The sequence below is a fragment of the Pseudophryne corroboree genome, chromosome 1 (genome assembly GCF_028390025.1).
Source record: "Pseudophryne corroboree isolate aPseCor3 chromosome 1, aPseCor3.hap2, whole genome shotgun sequence".
Taxonomy (NCBI): Eukaryota; Metazoa; Chordata; class Amphibia; order Anura; family Myobatrachidae; genus Pseudophryne; species Pseudophryne corroboree.
The window spans coordinates 955,153,262-955,175,057 of record NC_086444.1 but is presented as its reverse complement, the minus strand read 5'-3'; the positions used below and the strand labels follow the sequence as shown (position 1 = coordinate 955,175,057).

Genomic DNA, 21,796 nt, shown 5'->3' with positions numbered 1-21,796 from the left:
ATATTAATTAGTAATTGCAGATTTGTTATTCATTCATTTTTTGAGCACCAAGGAAATCTGCCTTTTTCTTGTTCACATTTGAAAACTCTAACACTCATTGCAGCCTAACCCTAACACTCATTGCAGCCTAACCCTAACACTCATTGCAGCCTAACCCTAACACTCATTGCAGCCTAACCCTAGCACTAACTGCAGCCTAACCCTAACACTAATTGCAGCCTAACGCTAACCCTAAAACTCATTGCAGCCTAACCCTAACACTCATTGCAGCCTAACCCTAGCACTAACTGCACCCTAACCCTAACACTAACTGCAGCCTAACCCTAACACTAATTGCAGCCTAACGCTAACCCTAAAACTCATTGCAGCCTAACCCTAACACTCATTGCAGCCTAACCCTAACACTAATTGCAGCCTAACCCTAACACTCATTGCAGCCTAACCCTAGCACTAACTGCAGCCTAACCCTAACACTAATTGCAGCCTAACGCTAACCCTAAAACTCATTGCAGCCTAACCCTAACACTCATTGCAGCCTAATGCTAGCAATAATTGCAGCCTAACCCTAACACTAATTGCAGCCTAACGCTAACCCTAAAACTCATTGCAGCCTAACCCTAACACTCATTGCAGCCTAACCCTAACACTCATTGCAGCCTAACCCTAGCACTAACTGCACCCTAACCCTAACACTAACTGCAGCCTAACCCTAACACTAATTGCAGCCTAACCCTAACACTCATTGCAGCATAACCCTAACACTCATTGCAGCATAAATCTAACTCTACTTGCAGCCAACCCTAATTGCAGCCTTACTCTAACCCTAATTGCAGCCTAACCCTAACCCTAATTGCAGCATAACCCTAACACTCATTGCAACCTAACTCTAACCGTAATTGCAGCCTACTCCTAATACTCATTGCAACCTAGTTCTAACCCTAAAACCAATTGCAGACTAACCCTCCCATTAATTGCAGCCTAACACTAACCCTAAAATCATGTGTTGACATACGTCTATGTCAACATGTTGACATTCTGAATGTTGATATAATGATTACATACCATTGCAAACACATACTATATCCCATCAATTTAAATTTAAGTTGTACATCTTAGATTCTCCTCCCAATCCTCACACAGAATCACTTCTTTTTTTAGCACTTAATAGCTGGAATTAATCCCAACTCTAAATCAGTCTAAAAGTATGGTAAATTAACACATCATAACACAATTACTTCACATAATTTCTAAATGAATTATTTTAGATGACATTGTTTGCGATCACATTATACAGAAATATGCATACAGTCTTAGGTGAATTTGTCTCTTCAACAGTAAAATGTTGCTGTATGGACAAATGCTCTCTCATCAGTTAATGTTCTTTCTTTATAAGATACATGGTAATTGCATGATAAAGACAGATAGCAGCCCTGGGTGTCTGCGGTACATACCCTCCCCCTACTCAGCGCACATAAAACACATTCCACATATGCAATCCTATAATTCCATTTATTATTTCTTACGTATATGTCTTTCACAATGGCCCATTTCACTTGCCACATAATGGCTTGGAACCATTCTTCCTACCTATTTTCCAGTTGTTGTAATTTATATTCAGTTATTACATTTAATTATTTAATTGACCTTAAAAGAAAGTACCTTTCATAAATAATTACATGAATTCTGCCCTGGTTACTTCAATTATAGAAGTGATTCAAATGTGTAAAATGGGTCATATGTAGTATTCTAGCATTATTCATTATAAGAATACAGGGCCTAAATCAAAGATGAACGGAAGATCAATGCCGCATGCAACCAGCATTTAATATCAGTCCAATCTCTAGGAGGGGCATGCAGAAGATGTCTTAGTAGAAGAGATGCCTCTTGCATGTAGCTGCAATCCCAGCACTGCAACCAATGTTGCAATCTGGGATCCAACATAGCGACTACCGATCGTGATGTTCCCCGCAGAAGGCCACCTGAGTAGGTCTCAACTTGCACAGCTAGCCAACGGAGCGAGGGGCTGCAAGGCCAGGAAGTCTGTGAGGTGACATGCAGACCCTTGGCTCTCCCCTCCTAGAAAATGAGGGAATGCAGCCTTCCTTCTGCCCCCTTGCCACCCCTCAAAGCTGCTGCCTGTCAGGCAGCGGAAGAGGGAAACTATGGGAAAATGCGCAGAATGGACCTTGCACAGACGCAGTTTCCCAATAACTGGGAATCTGCATGCCTCCCCTATTCTGCGCTCAACTCAAAATCAGGCCCACAGTCACAGAAGTTGTCAGTTCATGCTGCCCTCTGTCATATCATTGTTCTGTTCTACTAAGAAATAAGAATACATGTGGCAAGATGTAATAGGGTCCAAGTTTTGGAAAAATTTGAGTTTAGCACTAAACTCCCACTTTTTTAGACCTAACACAATGTTAAAGTATGCGGGAACAAACAAATTAGCATATTTCCTGCAATCCTGCAGCTCGCAATGGCAAAACTCGCATCCAGATGTTTTTACCATTCCCCACATAAAACTCTGCAATGTTATAGGGTGCGAGTTGTAACCCCGCACCAAAAACATTACCTAAAAAATGCAAAAAAGAAAACAGACCAGCTTCCGTCTGGCAAGATTGAAAGAAGCTTGCATAGATCATCGAGATCCGTGCATACTTCTGTCTGGAAAGTTTAAAGAGAGTTAAAAAGTCATTTTAAAAAAATTATGTGACCCGATGAATAATTTTAAAAAAATGATGTGACCCGATGAGTAATTAAAAAAATTATGTGACCCGCTGTGGGAGATAAACTGGAACCTTTTAATTTGTGAGAAGGTGTAAGTTTGTTGCACACAAAAAAACTCGGACCCTATTACATCCCGCCTGTGAAGCCCATTGAAGCTTAGGTATTATTTGAAAACATGATCACTGATTCCTATAAGGATTGTAAGATCTATTCTATGCAGTTAAAATTCTTGATCACATGAGCAAAAAAGTAAAAAAATATTGGGTAAAGTACTGTACACCTGCCTATGTTTCACTGAGTAATCTCCATTCATTGTCTGCCACTCGCACTCACACTCAAGTGTCATGCACAGATTGTATGGAAAGATAAAATGGAAGTACATGGTATATTTTTTTCCTTACACTATTTGTGTATTCATGGTTGTTTTGAGAAATGATGTCTCAACTAGTGATGTGCACCGGACATTTTTCGGGTTTAGTGTTTTGGTTTTGGATTCGGTTCCGCGGCCGTGTTTTGGATTCGGACGCGTTTTGGCAAAACCTCACCAAAAATTTTTTGTCGGATTCGGGTGTGTTTTGGATTCGGGTGTTTTTTTCAAAAAAACCCTAAAAAACAGCTTAAATCATAGAATTTGGGGGTCATTTTGATCCCATAGTATTATTAACCCCAGTAACCATAATTTCCACTCATTTCCAGTCTATTCTGAACACCTCAAACCTCACAATATTATTTTTAGTCCTAAAATTTGCACCGAGGTCGCTGGATGGCTAAGCTAAGCGACACAAGTGGCCAACACAAACACCTGGCCCATCTAGGAGTGGCACTGCAGTGTCAGGCAGAATGGCACTTCAAAAAAATAGTCCCCAAACAGCACATGATGCAAAGAAAAAAAGAGGCACACCAAGGTCGCTGTGTGACTAAGCTAAGCGACACAAGTGGCCGACACAAACACCTGGCCCATCTAGGAGTGGCACTGCAGTGTCAGACAGGATGGCACTTCAAAAAAATAGTCCCAAAACAGCACATGATGCAAAGAAAAAAAGAGGCGCACCAAGGTCGCTGTGTGACTAAGCTAAGCGACACAAGTGGCCGACACAAACACCTGGCCCATCTAGGAGTGGCACTGCAGTGTCAGGCAGGATGGCACTTCAAAAAAATTGGCCCGAAATAGCACATGATGCAAAGAAAAATGAAAGAAAAAAGAGGTGCAAGATGGAATTGTCCTTGGGCCCTCCCACCCACCCTTATGTTGTATAAACAGGACATGCACACTTTAACGAACCCATCATTTCAGCGACAGGGTCTGCCACACGACTGTGACTGAAATGACTGGTTGGTTTGGGCCCCCACCAAAAAAGAAGCAATCATTCTCTCCTTGCACAAACTGGCTCTACAGAGGCAAGATGTCCACCTCATCATCATCCTCCGATTCCTCACCCCTTTCACTGTGTACATCCCCCTCCTCACAGATTATTAATTCGTCCCCACTGGAATCCACCATCTCAGATCCCTGCGTACTTTCTGGAGGCAATTGCTGGTGAATGTCTCCACGGAGGAATTGATTATAATTCATTTTGATGAACATCATCTTCTCCACATTTTCTGGAAGTAACCTCGTACGCCGATTGCTGACAAGGTGAGCGGCTGCACTAAACACTCTTTCGGAGTACACACTGGAGGGAGGGCAACTTAGGTAGAATAAAGCCAGTTTGTGCAAGGGCCTCCAAATTGCCTCTTTTTCCTGCCAGTATACGTACGGACTGTCTGACGTGCCTACTTGGATGCGGTCACTCATATAATCCTCCACCATTCTTTCAATGGTGACAGAATCATATGCAGTGACAGTAGACGACATGTGAGTAATCGTTGCCAGGTCCTTCAGTCCGGACCAGATGTCAGCACTCGCTCCAGACTGCCCTGCATCACCGCCAGCGGGTGGGCTCGGAATTCTTAGCCTTTTCCTCGCACCCCCAGTTGCGGGAGAATGTGAAGGAGGAGCTGTTGACGGGTCACGTTCCGCTTGACTTGACAATTTTCTCACCAGCAGGTCTTTGAACCTCTGCAGACTTGTGTCTGCCGGAAAGAGAGATACAACGTAGGTTTTAAATCTAGGATCGAGCACGGTGGCCAAAATGTAGTGCTCTGATTTCAACAGATTGACCACCCGTGAATCCTGGTTAAGCGAATTAAGGGCTCCATCCACAAGTCCCACATGCCTAGCGGAATCGCTCTGTTTTAGCTCCTCCTTCAATGTCTCCAGCTTCTTCTGCAAAAGCCTGATGAGGGGAATGACCTGACTCAGGCTGGCAGTGTCTGAACTGACTTCACGTGTGGCAAATTCAAAGGGTTGCAGAACCTTGCACTACGTTGAAATCATTCTCCACTGCGCTTGAGTCAGGTGCATTCCCCCTCCTTTGCCTATATAATGGGCAGATGTATAGGCTTGAATGGCCTTTTGCTGCTCCTCCATCCTCAGAAGCATACAGAGGGTTGAATTCCACCTCGTTACCACTTCTTGCTTCAGATGATGGCAGGGCAGGTTCAGGACTGTTTGCTGGTGCTCCAGTCTTCGGCACGCGGTGGCTGAATGCCGTAAGTGGCCCGCAATTCTTCGGGCCACCGACAGCATCTCTTGCATGCCCCTGTCGTTTTTTAAATAATTCTGCACCACCAAATTCAATGTATGTGCAAAACATGGGACGTGCTGGAATTTGCCCAGATGTAATGCACGCACAATATTGCTGGCATTGTCCGATGTCACAAATCCCCAGGAGAGTCCAATTGGGGTTAGCCATTCTGCGATGATGTTCCTCAGTTTCCGTAAGAGGTTGTCAGCTGTGTGCCTCTTATGGAAAGCGGTGATACAAAGCGTAGCCTGCCTATGAACGAGTTGGCGTTTGCGAGATGCTGCTACTGGTGCCGCCGCTGCTGTTCTTGCTGCAGGTGGCAATACATCTACCCAGTGGGCTGTTACAGTCATATAGTCCTGAGTCTGCCCTGCTCCACTTGTCCACATGTCCGTGGTTAAGTGGACATTGGGTACAACTGCATTTTTTAGGACACTGGTGACTCTTTTTCTGACGTCTGTGTACATTTTCAGTATCGCCTGCGTAGAGAAATGGAACCTAGATGGTATTTGGTACCGGGGACACAGTACCTCAAACAAGTCTCTAGTTGCCTCTGAATTAACGGTGGATACCGGAACCACGTTTCTCACCACCCAGGCTGACAAGACCTGAGTTATCCGCTTTGCAGCAGGATGACTGCTGTGATATTTCATCTTCCTCGCAAAGGACTGTTGGACAGTCAATTGCTTACTGGAAGTAGTGCAAGTGGTCTTCCGACTTCCCCTCTGGGATGCCGATCGACTCCCAGCAGCAAAAACAGCAGCGCCAGCAGCAGTAGGCGTTACACTCAAGGATGCATCGGAGGAATCCCAGGCAGGAGAGGACTCGTCAGACTTGCCAGTGACATGGCCTGCAGGACTATTGGCTTTCCTGTGTAAGGAGGAAATTGACACTGAGGGAGTTGGTGGTGTGGTTTGCAGGAGCTTGGTTACAAGAGGAAGGGATTAAGTGGTCAGTGGACTGCTTCCGCTGTCATCCAAAGTTTTTGAACTTGTCACTGACTTCTGATGAATGCGGACCAGGTGACGTATAAGGGAGGATGTTCCTAGGTGGTTAACGTCCTTACCCCTACTTATTACAGCTTGACAAAGGCAACACATGGCTTGACACCTGTTGTCCGCATTTGTGTTGAAATAATTCCACACCGAAGAGCTGATTTTTTTTGTATTTTGACCAGGCATGTCAATGGCCATATTCGTCCCACGGACAACAGGTGTCTCCCCGGGTGCCTGACTTAAACAAACCACCTCACCATCAGAATCCTCCTTGTCAATTTCCTCCCCAGCGCCAGCAACACCCATATCCTCATCCTGGTGTACTTCAACAGTGACATCTTCAATTTGACTATCAGGAACTGGACTGCGGGTGCTCCTTCCAGCACTTGCAGGGGGCGTGCAAATGGTGGAAGGCGCAAGCTCTTCCCGTCCAGTGTTGGGAAGGTCAGGCATCGCAACCGACACAATTGGACTCTCCTTGGGGATTTGTGATTTAGAAGAACGCACAGTTCTTTGCTGTGCTTTTGCCAGCTTAAGTATTTTCATTTTTCTAGCGAGCGGATGAGTGCTTCCAACCTCATGTGAATCTGAACCACTAGCCATGAACATAGGCCAGGGCCTCAGCCGTTCCTTGCCACTCCGTGTCGTAAATGGCATATTGACAAGTTTACGCTCCTCATCAGACGCTTTCAATTTAGATTTTTGGGTCATTTTGCTGACCTTTTGTTTTTTGGATTTTACATGCTCTCTACTATGACATTGGGCATCGGCCTTGGCAGACGACGTTGATGGCATTTCATCGTCTCGGCCATGACTAGTGGCAGCAGCTTCAGCACGAGGTGGAAGTGGATCTTGATCTTTCCCTATTTTACCCTCCACATTTTTGTTCTCCATTTTTTAATGTGTGGAATTATATGCCAGTATCAATAGCAATGGCCTACTACTATATATACTGCGCACAACTGAAATGCACCACAGGTATAGATGGATAGTATACTTGACGACAGAGGTAGGTAGAGTAGTGGCCTTCCGTACCGTACTGCTATATATACTGGTGGTCACTGTCAGCAAACTGCAAAACTAAAATGCAACACAGGTATAGAATGTAGATGGATAGTACACTTGACGACACAGAGGTAGGTAGAGCAGTGGCGTTCCGTACCGTACTGCTATATATACTGGTGGTCACTGTCAGCAAACTGCAAAACTAAAATGCACCATAGGTATAGAATCTAGATGGATAGTATACTTGACGACACAGAGGTAGGTAGAGCAGTGGCCTTCCGTACCGTACTGCTATATATACTGGTGGTCACTGTCAGCAAACTACAAAACTAAAATGCACCACAGGTATAGAATCTAGATGGATAGTATACTTGACGACACAGAGGTAGGCAGAGCAGTGGCCTTCCGTACCGTACTGCTATATATACTGGTGGCCACTGTCAGCAAATTGCAAAACTAAAATGCACCACAGGTATAGAATCTAGATGGATAGTATACTTGACGACACAGAGGTAGGTAGAGCAGTGGCCTTCCGTACCGTACTGCTATATATACTGGTGGTCACTGTCAGCAAACTGCAAAACTAAAATGCACCACAGGTATAGAATCTAGATGGATAGTATACTTGACGACACAGAGGTTGGTAGAGCAGTGGCCTTCCATACCGTACTGCTATATATACTGGTGGTCACTGTCAGCAAAACTCTGCACTGTACTCCTCCTATATAATACTGCTGGTCCCCAGTCTCCACAATAAAGCAGTGTGAGCACAGATATATGCAGCACACTGAGCACAGATATGGAGCGTTTTTCAGACAGACAACGTATAATACTGGTGGGCACTGGTCAGCAAAACTCTGCACTGTACTCCTCCTATATAATACTTCTGGTCCAGAGTCCCCACAATAAAGCAGTGTGAGCACAGATATATGCAGCACACTGAGCACAGATATGGAGCGTTTTTCTGGCAGACAACGTATAATGCTGGTGGTCACTGGTCAGCAAAACTCTGCACTGTACTCCTCCTATATAATACTGCTGGTCCCCAGTCCCCACAATAAAGCAGTGTGAGCACAGATATATGCAGCACACTGAGCACAGACATGGAGCGTTTTTCAGGCAGACAACGTATAATACTGGTGGTCACTGGTCAGCAAAACTCTGCACTGTACTCCTCCTATATAACACTGCTGGTCCCCAGTCCCCACAATAAAGCAGTGTGAGCATAGATATATGCAGCACACTGAGCACAGATATGGAGCATTTTTCAGGCAGACAACGTATAATACTGGTGGGCACTGGTCAGCAAAACTCTGCACTGTACTCCTCCTATATAATACTGCTGGTCCCCAGTCCCCACAATAAAGCAGTGTGAGCACAGATATATGCAGCACACTGAGCACAGATATGGAGCGTTTTTCAGACAGAGAAAGGATAAAACTGGTGGTCACTGATCAGCAAAACTCTGCACTGTACTCCTCCTATATAATACAGCTGCTCCCCAGTCCCCACAATTAAGCACAAATATTTGCATCAACAATATAAACGGAGAGGACGCCAGCCACGTCCTCTCCCTAACATTTCCAATGCACGAGTGAAAATGGCGGCGACGCGCGGCTGCTTATATAGAATCCGAATCTCGCGAGAATCCGACAGTGGGATGATGACGTTCGGGCGCGCTCGGGTTAACCGAGCCATACGGGAGAATACGAGTATGCCTCGGACCCGTGTAAAATGGGTGAAGTTCGGGGGGGTTCGGTTTCCAGGAACCGAACCCGCTCATCACTAGTTTATATGTGTTGTGTGTGATTGTTGGGGAGGGTATTGTGCGGTGTGCTGTGGGGAGGGGTGGTGTTTGTGGGTGAGTGGGTTGTGGAGATCTTGAAAGTTGTGTTGTTGAAAATGGGTTGCTGGAGGGGTGGTGTATTTGTGAAAGGTGGTTGGGAAATGTGGTGGTACTGTGTTTGAGGGGTGGTCTTGTGAGGTGCTGTTGTTGTTGGAGAGGCAGGTGCAGTCTTGTTGGGGGTGTGGTTTAGTGAGGTGGAGTTGTGTTATGGTGTGGCTGTGGAAGTGCAATGTAGGTTGTGACTGTTTGTGGGGGATAGATGGTGGGGAAGGTTGTGGGTGGTGTCTGGTTAGAGAAGGGTATATGTGGATGGTAGTGTTATTGTAGAGGTGCAGTGTAAAATGGTCTATGTATGTGGTGTCAGTGGTGGTGGGTGTCCTGTGCTCTGTGCGGCTGTAGTGTGGAGGGTGTGCTGCGGGACTATGTGAACATTGGGGGTCATTCCGAGTTGTTCGCTCGCAAGCTGCTTTTAGCAGCTTTGCACACGCTAAGCCGCCGCCTACTGGGAGTGAATCTTAGCTTATCAAAATTGCGAACGAAAGATTCGCAATATTGCGAAAAGACTTCTCTGTGTAGTTTCTGAGTAGCTCGAGACTTACTCTGCCAGTGCGATCAGTTCAGTGCTTGTCGTTCCTGGTTTGACGTCACAAACACACCCAGCGTTCGCCCAAACACTCCTCCGTTTCTCCAGCCACTCCCGCGTTTTTCCCAGAAACGGTAGCGTTTTTTCACACACTCCCATAAAACGGACAGTTTCCGCCCAGAAACACCCACTTCCTGCCAATCACATTACGAACACCAGAACGAAGAAAAAACCTCGTAATGCCGTGAGTAAAATTCCTAACTGCATAGCAAATTTACTTGGCGCAGTCGCACTGCGGACATTGCGCATGCGCATTAGCGACTAATCGCTCCGTTGTGAGAAAAAAATAACGAGCGAACAACTCGGAATGACCCCCATTGTGTGGGTGGGTCGGGAGACAGTCTGAGGGGGGTTACGATCTGTGCGGGCGTAGTGTGGATGGGGTGCTGCGGGAGTATGTGCTTGCGGAACGGCTGCAATGTTTTAGATGGTGGAGGGGTGTTGGGGGGGTGAGTTATCGGTGGTGTGGTGAGGGGGTCTGGCGGAACACTGTGTGCCGGGTCGGGAGAGTGTTTTTGGTGGGGTTGTGGGAAGGGGGGGTTGTTATCGGCGGTGTGGTAAGGGGGGCTGCCGGAACACTGTGTGGCAGGGTAGGGAGACAGGTTGAGCTGGGGTTGTGGGGAGGGGTAGTGCACTCTGTGTGGGCGTGGGGTGGATGGTGTGCTGCGGGACTATGTGGGGGCGGAGCGACTGCAATGTGTCAGATGGTGGAGGGGATGTGAGTTTTTGGCTGTGTGGTGAGGTGGAGTTGGGGAAGAGTGTGTGGCGTGGTCGGGAGATAGTCTGAGCTGGGGTTGTGGGGAGGGCGGGTGCGCTGTCTGCGAGCGTAGTGTGGACGGTGTGCTGCGGCACTATGTGCCTGCGTGAGGTCTGCAATGTGTGAGATGGTGCAGGGGTAGTGGGTAGTGGTTGGGGGGGGGAGCTATTGGCGGTGTGGTGAGGGGGGCTGGCGTGTCAGTGTGTGGCGGGGTGGGGAGACAGTTTGAGGTGGGGTTATGGGGAGGGAGGGTTGGCTCAGTGCGGCTGTGCTGTGGACGGTGTGGTGCGGGAGGATGTGTGTCAGATGGTGCAGAGGTTTGTGGGGGGTAATTATCAGCGGTGTGGTGAGGGGGGCCGGCGGGAGGCTGTGTGGGTGGACGTGAGGCAGTTTGTGGTGGGCTTGTGGGGAGGGTGGGCTGTGGCCGGTCGTGGTGCAGGACTATGTGGCCGCGTGGCGCCTGTAGTCTGTCCGATGTAGGGGGGGGAGTTATCTTGGGTGTGGTGAGGGGGGCCGGCGGGACTGTGTGTGGCGGGCGGGAGGACAGTGTGTTTTGGGCTTGTGTGGAGGATGGGCTGTGTGCGGCCGTGCTCGGGTCTGTATGCGGGTGTGCAGTGGGTGGCGTGCTGCGGGACTCTGTGGCTGTGGCACGGCTGCAGTGTGTCAGATGCTGCAGGGGTGGATTTATCAGCGGTATGTGGAGGGGGTCTGGAGGCACACAGTGTGCAGGGACGCAATAGTGTGTGTTGGGCTTGTGGGGAGGGTGGGCGTTGTGCGGCGGTGCTGGGGAATGTGTGCGGGCGTGCTGTGGGTGGCGTGCTGCGGGACTATGTGCTCGTGGTGCGCCTGTAGTGTGACTGATGGTGGGGAGGGTGGTTTTTTGCAGCGGTGTGGGGAGGGGACACGGCAGGACTGTGTGTGGCGGGACGGCAGGCAGTTTGTGTTGGGCTTGTGGGGACAGTAGGCTCTGTGCGGCCGTGTTGGGGACTGTATGTGGGCGTGCTGTGGGCGGCGTGCTGAGGGGCTCTGTGGCCGCACCACGGCTGCAATGTGTCAGATGTTGGCGGGGGTGGATTTATCAGAGGTGTGGGGAGGGGGCCCGGCGGCACACACTGTGCAGGGATGGAAGACAGTGTGTGTCGGGCTTGTGTGGAGGGTGGCCGCTGTGCGTCCGTGCTGGGGTCTGTATGCGGGCGTGCTGTGGGCGGCGTGCTGCGGGATTCTGTGCCCACGGCACGGATGCAGTGTGTCAGAAGTTGGCGGGGGTCAATTTATCAGCGGTGTGGGAAGGGGGTCAGGCGGCTGTACACACTCTGCAGGGACGGAAGACAGTGTGTGTTGGGCTTGTGGGGAGGGTGGGCGCTGTGCGGCCGTGCTGGGGAATCTGTGTGGGCGTGCTGTGGTTGCCGTGCTGCGGGACTATGTTCCTGCGGGCTGGCAGCAAAGTGACAGATGGTGCAGCAGTTGTGGGGGTGGGGGTGGGAGAGGAATTGGCGTTGTGGGCTGCGGGTGTTTTGTCGGCCGTGGTGGGGAAGGTGGTGGTGTTTGTGCATATAACGGGAGGGGTGGTGTGCAGTGCGGCTAGGTGGCTGGGCGGCCGTGGTGCGTACCCCTGGCAAGGCATGATATGGCTGTTGTTGGTGGGATTGTTTGGCGGCTGGGTTCGGTGCAGTGGTGTTAGTGGATCAGTTATGCATCTGCGTGGGGGGGTTGTGTGGCGTGAGTGGCTGCATGTGGGAGCTGGTGGAGGGGGATTTGGATTTTGGTAGGCAGTAGTTTGTAGATGCCAATGGAGGGGTGCGTGCGTACCTGGCACTGTGCTGTGTCCGTCCCCTGGTGGCTGCAGGCTGGGGATGGTGGTGGGATTATGTGGCTGCTGCTCAGTTCTGCTAGTGGTGTACTGGGACAGGGCAGGGCTGTGACTCCACCCAATGTTAGAAAGCCAGGTACAGAGTCACAAGGCAACTATATAGGAGATATTATAATATTGTATATATGATCCTCAGAGCCGGCCCTAACCAATATGATGCCCTAGGCAAGATTTTGGCTGGTGCCCCCTAGCACCACCGCTAGTTCCGCCTCTGACCCTGCACCCCTTTCCCAGCACCATCACCCCCCACAAATAGCAGTCCTTTTTTTTGCTTTCCTACCCCCTGTAATTTAAATAAGAACAGTGTGCACATTTGGCCTTACACATATGCCGCACATTATTAGTGCCCTTATACACATAATGACACACATAGTGCCCCTTACACATATGTTACACATTATTAATGCCCTTATACACATAATGACACATGTAGTTCCCAGCGTGAGTCAACTGGCAGCTCTGCTAACGTCGGGTGCCTATTTTTTATGAAAATGCATCTTATTTGTATTGCTATGTGGCTAGGATACACAAGCAGCTTCTGCTGATTAAAATGATATGTGGCATGCCTATATACTGTGTGCGACTGTGGCTGTATCTGCGTACGAAATGCTACACACAGAATATAGGCATGCCGCATATCATTTTAATCAGCAGAAGCTACTGATGCCCCTAGGCATACCACATGCCCTAGGCAATTGCCTAGTTTGCCTATACCTAGGGCTGGCTCTGATGATCCTTTTAATTAATAGCACATCATACTCCGCAACCAACTGATCATTTTCCCACTTTCATTTTTATCTTTAGTAGCACTTTCTAGAAAATACATGTGGGTGTATGTTTAATGTTATACAATGCACAGCTGAAGATAATTTGTGTCTAAGTTAAATTAAAGACAGTTTTCATAACAAATTATGTTCCTTTTTTCTTTCTAATTAAATATGAGTTTCTTAAACCAGCCATTAAGATTTGCTTTTTCTACATTATTTTATTTTTGTGCTAATTGGAGTGTTTTCTATTCTGCATGTTTAATGGGCCCTACACACTGCGCGACCCGCCGCCGAGCTGCCTGACCGCCGATACGGCATACGGGCGACCCTGCGTCGGGGAAGGGGGGGGGAGTGAAGTTTCTACACTCCTCCCGTCACCCGGCTCCATAGCAGTGCATGCAAATATGGACAAGATCATCCATATTGACCTACATGCACAAGTGACGGGGCACCAACGATGAACGAGCGCAGGGCCTCGCATCGTTCATCGCTGGTGCCTCCACACTGAAAGATATGAACGGTATCTCATTCATTAATGAACGAGATTGTTCATATCTTTCAGTAATATCGCCCAGTGTGTAGGGCCCATAAAAATAGATATAGGGCTTAATTCAGTAAGGATTGCAAATTCTGCTAATTAGCAGAATTTGCAATCCTTTTGCAAGCATTCTGGGGGCCGCCCATCGCAGGGCAAGGCCGCCCAGTATGCTGACCACCGCCCCCCCCCCCTCCCCCCATTCAGCAAGCAGAAATAGCGCCTGCAAGAGGCCAGCCGCCATCTTCCTGATCACGCAGCCGCCTTGATCACACTCCTGACACACCCTGTTTGCGCTGCATGCCCCCCCGTTTGTGCCGCACCGCCCCCACAACGCTCCATCTCTGCCCTGGAAATGGAGTGTTGTAGTCTCCCCCCCCTGCACCGCAACCGCCTCTGCCCGATTGACAGGAATTTGCAATCCTTTTGCAAGCATGCTGGGGGTCGCCCATTGCAGGGCAAGGCTGTCCAGAATGCTGACCGCCGCCTACCACCACTTCAAGAAGCAAAAATTGCGACTGCATCGCAATTTCTGCTTGTTAGTAGAAATAGATGATGCCTCTTGCTGGCACAGCTTAGCTGCGCCTTCAGGAAGCCCGTCGCCATCTTCCTGATCATGGTGGCTGCGCATGACATCACGCAGCTGCCACGATCAAGCCCCTGACTCGCCCCACACTGGCCCCCATTCGTGTTGCACCGCCCCTGCAATGCTCTGTCTCCGCCCAAGAAAGTGAGCATTCTCGCCCCGCGACCACCTCTGACTGACAGGCAGAGGTGATAGCATTTTCTGCGCCCCCCCCACCACACACACACACAGAAAGTACGGGCGCATGCGCATGACGGGCGCTGCACATGCGCCCGTGGGGCGATCATAATAATTCCGGTTGGATCTCGATTTGCGCTCCAACCTGATTTAGCCCCATAATATCTTAGCAGGTCAAAGGAGAAATCAACTTGTTTTTTTCTTTCTCAAGCAAGTGGAATTATCAGACTGACAACAATAAATTATTACATACTGCATAAGCATTTATGACTCAGAATAAGGGGGTTTTATAGGGTTATTCATACATTCCATAGAACAACCTTGGAAACAGTTGTTTTCCTATGAATTTCCCATAGCAGCCAGCTTGGGAAAGATGAAAACTGAAGCGTTTACAGGTGTGAGAAACTCGTGATCTGCTGAGGGTCCCATACATGGACGTCATGTGGTTCTGCTATTTTAGAGAGAAAGATTAATGGGGAGGGAGGTGACTTTTTCAGGTATCTTTTACACAGTGGGTTATGAGAAAAGAAAATGGCCTCCTGTGACACTAAGGCTAGATCCCCCAATTCTCTTTCAAAAACATGTACATCCTAGAAGCAATGATCTAATTAGCAATGATATTTTAATATTACTCTCTGCAAGTACCAGATTTCATGACAGTTATATTTTAATAAAGTTAATATGTTTACGTAATTTGCAGCATACAGTATTGTAGTTAAGTTGAAATACATTTTTGAATTAAAACTAAATTGTAACTTATGAAATAGTGTATAAATTGAATGTGGTGCTAGGATCTTTGCTGAATAGTTTTTAGACATAAGTGGAAACTAACTGATCCGAGTGCTGTGTCTGAGGATGCAGCCTTGGATCACCATGCAATGGTTTTAGGAGCGGTTAGCCTGCATAAGCTGAAGCTCACTCAGGCTGGCTATCGTATCTGGACAGTCAGGTCCAGTAAGTCTGCATGGACCCATCACACCTTTAAAATGGGAGCAGCATGTCAATCATGTTGCGGCTGACGGGGCTGTGAGTGATATCTCAAGACCCATTCTGCACATGCACATAGAATGGGTCTTGAACCTGCATAGACCTTCAAACTAGAGATGTGCACTTGAAATTTTTCGGGTTTAGTGTTTTGGTTTTGGGTTCGGTTCCGCGGCCGTGTTTTGGGTTCGACCGCGTTTTGGCAAAACCTCACCGAATTTTTTTTGTCGGATTCGGGTGTGTTTTGGATTCGGGTGTTTTTTTAAAAAAACCCTAAAAAACAGCTTAAATCATAGAATTTGGGGGTCATTTTGATCCCAAAGTATTATTAACCTCAAAAACCATAATTTCCACTCATTTTCAGTCTATTCTGAACACCTCACACCTCACAATATTATTTTTAGTCCTAAAATTTGCACCGAGGTCGCTGGATGACTAAGCTAAGCGACCCAAGTGGCCGACACAAACACCTGGCCCATCTAGGAGTGGCACTGCAGTGTCACGCAGGATGGCCCTTCCAAAAAACACTCCCCAAACAGCACATGACGCAAAGAAAAAAAGAGGCGCAATGAGGTAGCTGTGTGAGTAAGCTAAGCGACCCTAGTGGCCGACACAAACACCTGGCCCATCTAGGAGTGGCACTGCAGTGTCACGCAGGATGGCCCTTCCAAAAAACACTCCCCAAACAGCACATGACGCAAAGAAAAAAAGAGGCGCAATGAGGTAGCTGTGTGAGTAAGCTAAGCGACCCTAGTGGCCGACACAAACACCTGGCCCATCTAGGAGTGGCACTGCAGTGTCACGCAGGAAGGCCCTTCCAAAAAACACTCCCCAAACAGCACATGACGCAAAGAAAAAAAGAGGCGCAATGAGGTAGCTGTGTGAGTAAGCTAAGCGGCCCTAGTGGCCGACACAAACACCTGGCCCATCTAGGAGTGGCACTGCAGTGTCACGCAGGATGGCCCTTCCAAAAAACACTCCCCAAACAGCACATGACGCAAAGAAAAAAAGAGGCGCAATGAGGTAGCTGTGTGAGTAAGCTAAGCGACCCTAGTGGCCGACACAAACACCTGGCCCATCTAGGAGTGGCACTGCAGTGTCACGCAGGATGGCCCTTCCAAAAAACACCCCCCAAACAGCACATGACGCAAAGAAAAATGAAAGAAAAAAGAGGTGCAAGATGGAATTGTCCTTGGGCCCTCCCACCCACCCTTATGTTGTATAAACAGGACATGCACACTTTAACCAACCCATAATTTCAGTGACAGGGTCTGCCACACGACTGTGACTGAAATGACGGGTTGGTTTGGACCCCCACCAAAAAAGAAGCAATTAATCTCTCCTTGCACAAACTGGCTCTACAGAGGCAAGATGTCCACCTCATCATCATTCTCCGATATATCACCGTGTACATCCCCCTCCTCACAGATTATCAATTCGTCCCCACTGGAATTCACCATCTCAGCTCCCTGTGTACTTTGTGGAGGCAATTGCTGCTGGTCAATGTCTCCACGGAGGAATTGATTATAATTCATTTTAATGAACATCATCTTCTCCACATTTTCTGGAAGTAACCTCGTACGCCGATTGCTGACAAGGTGAGCGGCGGCACTAAACACTCTTTCGGAGTACACACTTGTGGGAGGGCAACTTAGGTAGAATAAAGCCAGTTTGTGCAAGGGCCTCCAAATTGCCTCTTTTTCCTGCCAGTATAAGTACGGACTGTCTGACGTGCCTACTTGGATGCGGTCACTCATATAATCCTCCACCATTCTTTCAATGGGGAGAGAATCATATGCAGTGCCAGTAGACGACATGTCCGTAATCGTTGGCAGGTCCTTCAGTCCGGACCAGATGTCAGCATCAGCAGTCGCTCCAGACTGCCCTGCATCACCGCCAGTGGGTGGGCTCGGAATTCTGAGCCTTTTCCTCGCACCCCCAGTTGCGGGAGAATGTGAAGGAGGAGATGTTGACAGGTCGCGTTCCGCTTGACTTGACAATTTTCTCACCAGCAGGTCTTTGAACCCCAGCAGACTCTGTGTTTGCTCCTTCTTCAATGTCTCCAGCTTCTTCTGCAAAAGCCTGATGAGGGGAATGACCTGACTCAGGCTGGCAGTGTCTGAACTGACTTCACGTGTGGCAAGTTCAAAGGGCAGCAGAACCTTGCACAACGTTGAAATCATTCTCCACTGCGCTTGAGACAGGTGCATTCCACCTCCTATATCGTGCTCAATTGTATAGGCTTGAATGGCCTTTTGCTGCTCCTCCAACCTCTGAAGCATATATAGGGTTGAATTCCACCTCGTTACCACTTCTTGCTTCAGATGATGGCAGGGCAGGTTCAGGCGTTTTTGGTGGTGCTCCAGTCTTCTGTACGTGGTGCCTGTACGCCGAAAGTGTCCCGCAATTCTTCTGGCCACCGACAGCATCTCTTGCACGCCCCTCTCGTTTTTTAAATAATTCTGCACCACCAAATTCAAGGTATGTGCAAAACATGGGACGTTCTGGAATTTGCCCATATTTAATGCACACACAATATTGCTGGCGTTGTCCGATGCCACAAATCCACAGGAGAGTCCAATTGGGGTAAGCCATTCCGCGATGATCTTCCTCAGTTGCCGTAAGAGGTTTTCAGCTATGTGCCTATTCTGGAAACCGGTGATACAAAGCGTAGCCTGCCTAGGAAAGAGTTGGCGTTTGCGAGATGCTGCTACTGGTGCCGCCGCTGCTGTTCTTGCGGCGGGAGTCCATACATCTACCCAGTGGGCTGTCACAGTCATATAGTCCTGACCCTGCCCTGCTCCACTTGTCCACATGTCCGTGGTTAAGTGGACATTGGGTACAGCTGCATTTTTTAGGACACTGGTGACTCTTTTTCTGAGGTCTGTGTACATTTTCGGTATCGCCTGCCTAGAGAAATGGAACCTAGATGGTATTTGGTACCGGGGACACAGTACCTCCAACAAGTCTCTAGTTGGCTCTGCAGTAATGATGGATACCGGAACCACGTTTCTCACCACCCAGGATGCCAAGGCCTCAGTTATCCGCTTTGCAGCAGGATGACTGCTGTGATATTTCATCTTCCTCGCAAAGGACTGTTGGACAGTCAATTGCTTGGTGGAAGTAGTAAAAGTGGTCTTACGACTTCCCCTCTGGGATGACCATCGACTCCCAGCAGCAACAACAGCAGCACCAGCAGCAGTAGGCTTTACACGCAAGGATGCATCGGAGGAATCCCAGGCAGGAGAGGACTCGTCAGAATTGCCAGTGACATGGCCTGCAGGACTATTGGCATTCCTGGGGAAGGAGGAAATTGACACTGAGGGAGTTGGTGGGGTGGTTTGCGTGAGCTTGGTTACAAGAGGAAGGGATTTACTGGTCAGTGGACTGCTTCCGCTGTCGCCCAAAGTTTTTGAACTTGTCACTGACTTATTATGAATGCGCTGCAGGTGACGTATAAGGGAGGATGTTCCGAGGTGGTTAACGTCCTTACCCCTACTTATTACAGCTTGACAAAGGCAACACACGGCTTGACACCTGTTGTCCGCATTTGTGTTGAAATAATTCCACACCGAAGAGCTGATTTTTTTGGTATTTTCACCAGGCATGTCAATGGCCCTATTCCTCCCACGGACAACAGGTGTCTCCCCGGGTGCCTGACTTAAACAAACCACCTCACCATCAGAATCCTCCTTGTCAATTACCTCCCCAGCGCCAGCAACACCCATATCCTCCTCATCCTGGTGTACTTCAACACTGACATCTTCAATCTGACTATCAGGAACTGGACTGCGGGTGCTCCTTCCAGCACTTGCAGGGGGCGTGCAAATGGTGGAAGGCGCATGCTCTTCACGTCCAGTGTTGGGAAGGTCAGGCATCGCAACCGACACAATTGGACTCTCCTTGTGGATTTGGGATTTCGAAGAACGCACAGTTCTTTGCCAGCTTGAGTCTTTTCATTTTTCTAGCGAGAGGCTGAGTGCTTCCATCCTCATGTGAAGCTGAACCACTAGCCATGAACATAGGCCAGGGCCTCAGCCGTTCCTTGCCACTCCGTGTGGTAAATGGCATATTGGCAAGTTTACGCTTCTCCTCCGACAATTTTATTTTAGATTTTTGAGTCCTTTTTTTACTGATATTTGGTGTTTTGGATTTTACATGCTCTGTACTATGACATTGGGCATCGGCCTTGGCAGACGACGTTGATGGAATTTCATCATCTCGGCCATGACTAGTGGCAGCAGCTTAAGCACGAGGTGGAAGTCGATCTTGATCTTTCCCTATTTTTGGAACCTCAACATTTTTGTTCTCCATATTTTAATAGGCACAACTAAAAGGCACCTCAGGTAAACAATGGAGATGGATGGCTACTAGTATACTTATGGATGGACGAGCGACTGCCGACACAGAGGTAGCTACAGCCGTGGACTACCGTACTGTGTCTGCTGCTAATATAGACTGGATGATAATGAGATAAAATTAAAATATATATATATATATCACACTAGTACTGCAGCTGGACAGGTATATATATTATGTAATGACGGACCTGCTGGACACTGTCTGTCAGCACTGCAGACTCCTAAAGTAAGCTACTAGTATCAAGAAGATAGAAAAAAAAAACCACGGGTAGGTGGTATACAATTATGGATGGACGAGCGACTGCCGACACAGAGGTAGCTACAGCCGTGGACTACCGTACTGTGTCTGCTGCTAATATAGACTGGATGATAATGAGATAAAATTAAAATATATATATATATCACACTAGTACTGCAGCCGGACAGGTATATATATTATGTAATGACGGACCTGCTGGACACTGTCTGTCAGCACTGCAGACTCCTAAAGTAAGCTACTAGTATCAAGAAGATAGAAAAAAAAACCACGGGTAGGTGGTATACAATTATGGATGGATGAGCGACTGCCGACACAGAGGTAGCTACAGCCGTGGACTACCGTACTGTGTCTGCTGCTAATATAGACTGGATGATAATGAGATAAAATTAAAATATATATATATATATCACACTAGTACTGCAGCCGGACAGGTATATATATTATGTAATGACGGACCTGCTGGACACTGTCTGTCAGCACTGCAGACTCCTAAAGTAAGCTACTAGTATCAAGAAGATAGAAAAAAAACCACGGGTAGGTGGTATACAATTATGGATGGAAGAGCGACTGCCGACACAGAGGTAGCTACAGCCGTGGACTACCGTACTGTGTCTGCTGCTAATATAGACTGGATGATAATGAGATAAAATTAAAATATATATATATATCACACTAGTACTGCAGCCGGACAGGTATATATTATGTAATGACGGACCTGCTGGACACTGTCTGCAGAATGCGTTTATAAAAACACCACACGACGAGTGTTTAACTTTTTCAGGCAGACAATCACAATATACTGGTGGTCAGCAGACAATCACAATATACTGGTGGTCAGTGGTCACTGGTCAGTCACACTGGCAGTGGCACTCTGGCAGCAAAAGTGTGCACTGTACTTAAAATATGTACTCCTGCTATAACTGCTCCCCAGTCTCCCCCACAATTAAGCTGTGTGAGCAGTGAGCACTCAGCACAGTCAGATAATGATATACAGTATTACATATGATGCAGCACACTGGGCTGAGCACAGATATGGTATGTGACTGTGTCACACTGTGTATCGTTTTTTTTTCAGGCAGAGAACGGATTAATTAAACTGGTGGTGGTCACTGGTCACTGGTCACACTATCAGCAAGTAGTACTCCGTCCTAAGCAGACAATCACAATATACTGGTGGTCAGTGTGGTCACTGGTCAGTCACACTGGCAGTGTGGCACTCTGGCAGCAAAAGTGTGCACTGTACTTAAAATATATTATTTATGTACTCCTGCTCTAACTGCTCCCCAGTCTCCCCCACAATTAAGCTGTGTGAGCAGTGAGCACTCAGCACAGTCAGATATACAGTATTACATATGATGATGCAGCACACTGAGGCTGAGCACAGATATGGTATGTGACTGTGTCACACTGTGTATCGTTTTTTTTCAGGCAGAGAACGGATTAATTAAACTGGTGGTCAATGGTCACACTATCAGCAAGTAGTAGTACTCCAGTCCTAATATGCTCCCCAAAATTAGTAAATACTAAATAGTGTCTCTAACTCTCTACTCTCTTCTCTATAAACGGAGAGGACGCCAGCCACGTCCTCTCCCTATCAATCTCAATGCACGTGTGAAAATGGCGGCGACGCGCGGCTCCTTATATAGAATCCGAGTCT

General features: G+C 47.9%; 1 protein-coding gene across 4 annotated transcripts in view; it reads right to left on the bottom strand.

Moving 5' to 3' along the window:
* Window positions 1-21,796, bottom strand: part of MARCHF1 (membrane associated ring-CH-type finger 1) — a 508,234-nt gene that overhangs the window by 423,098 nt on the left and 63,340 nt on the right. The window lies entirely within an intron of this gene.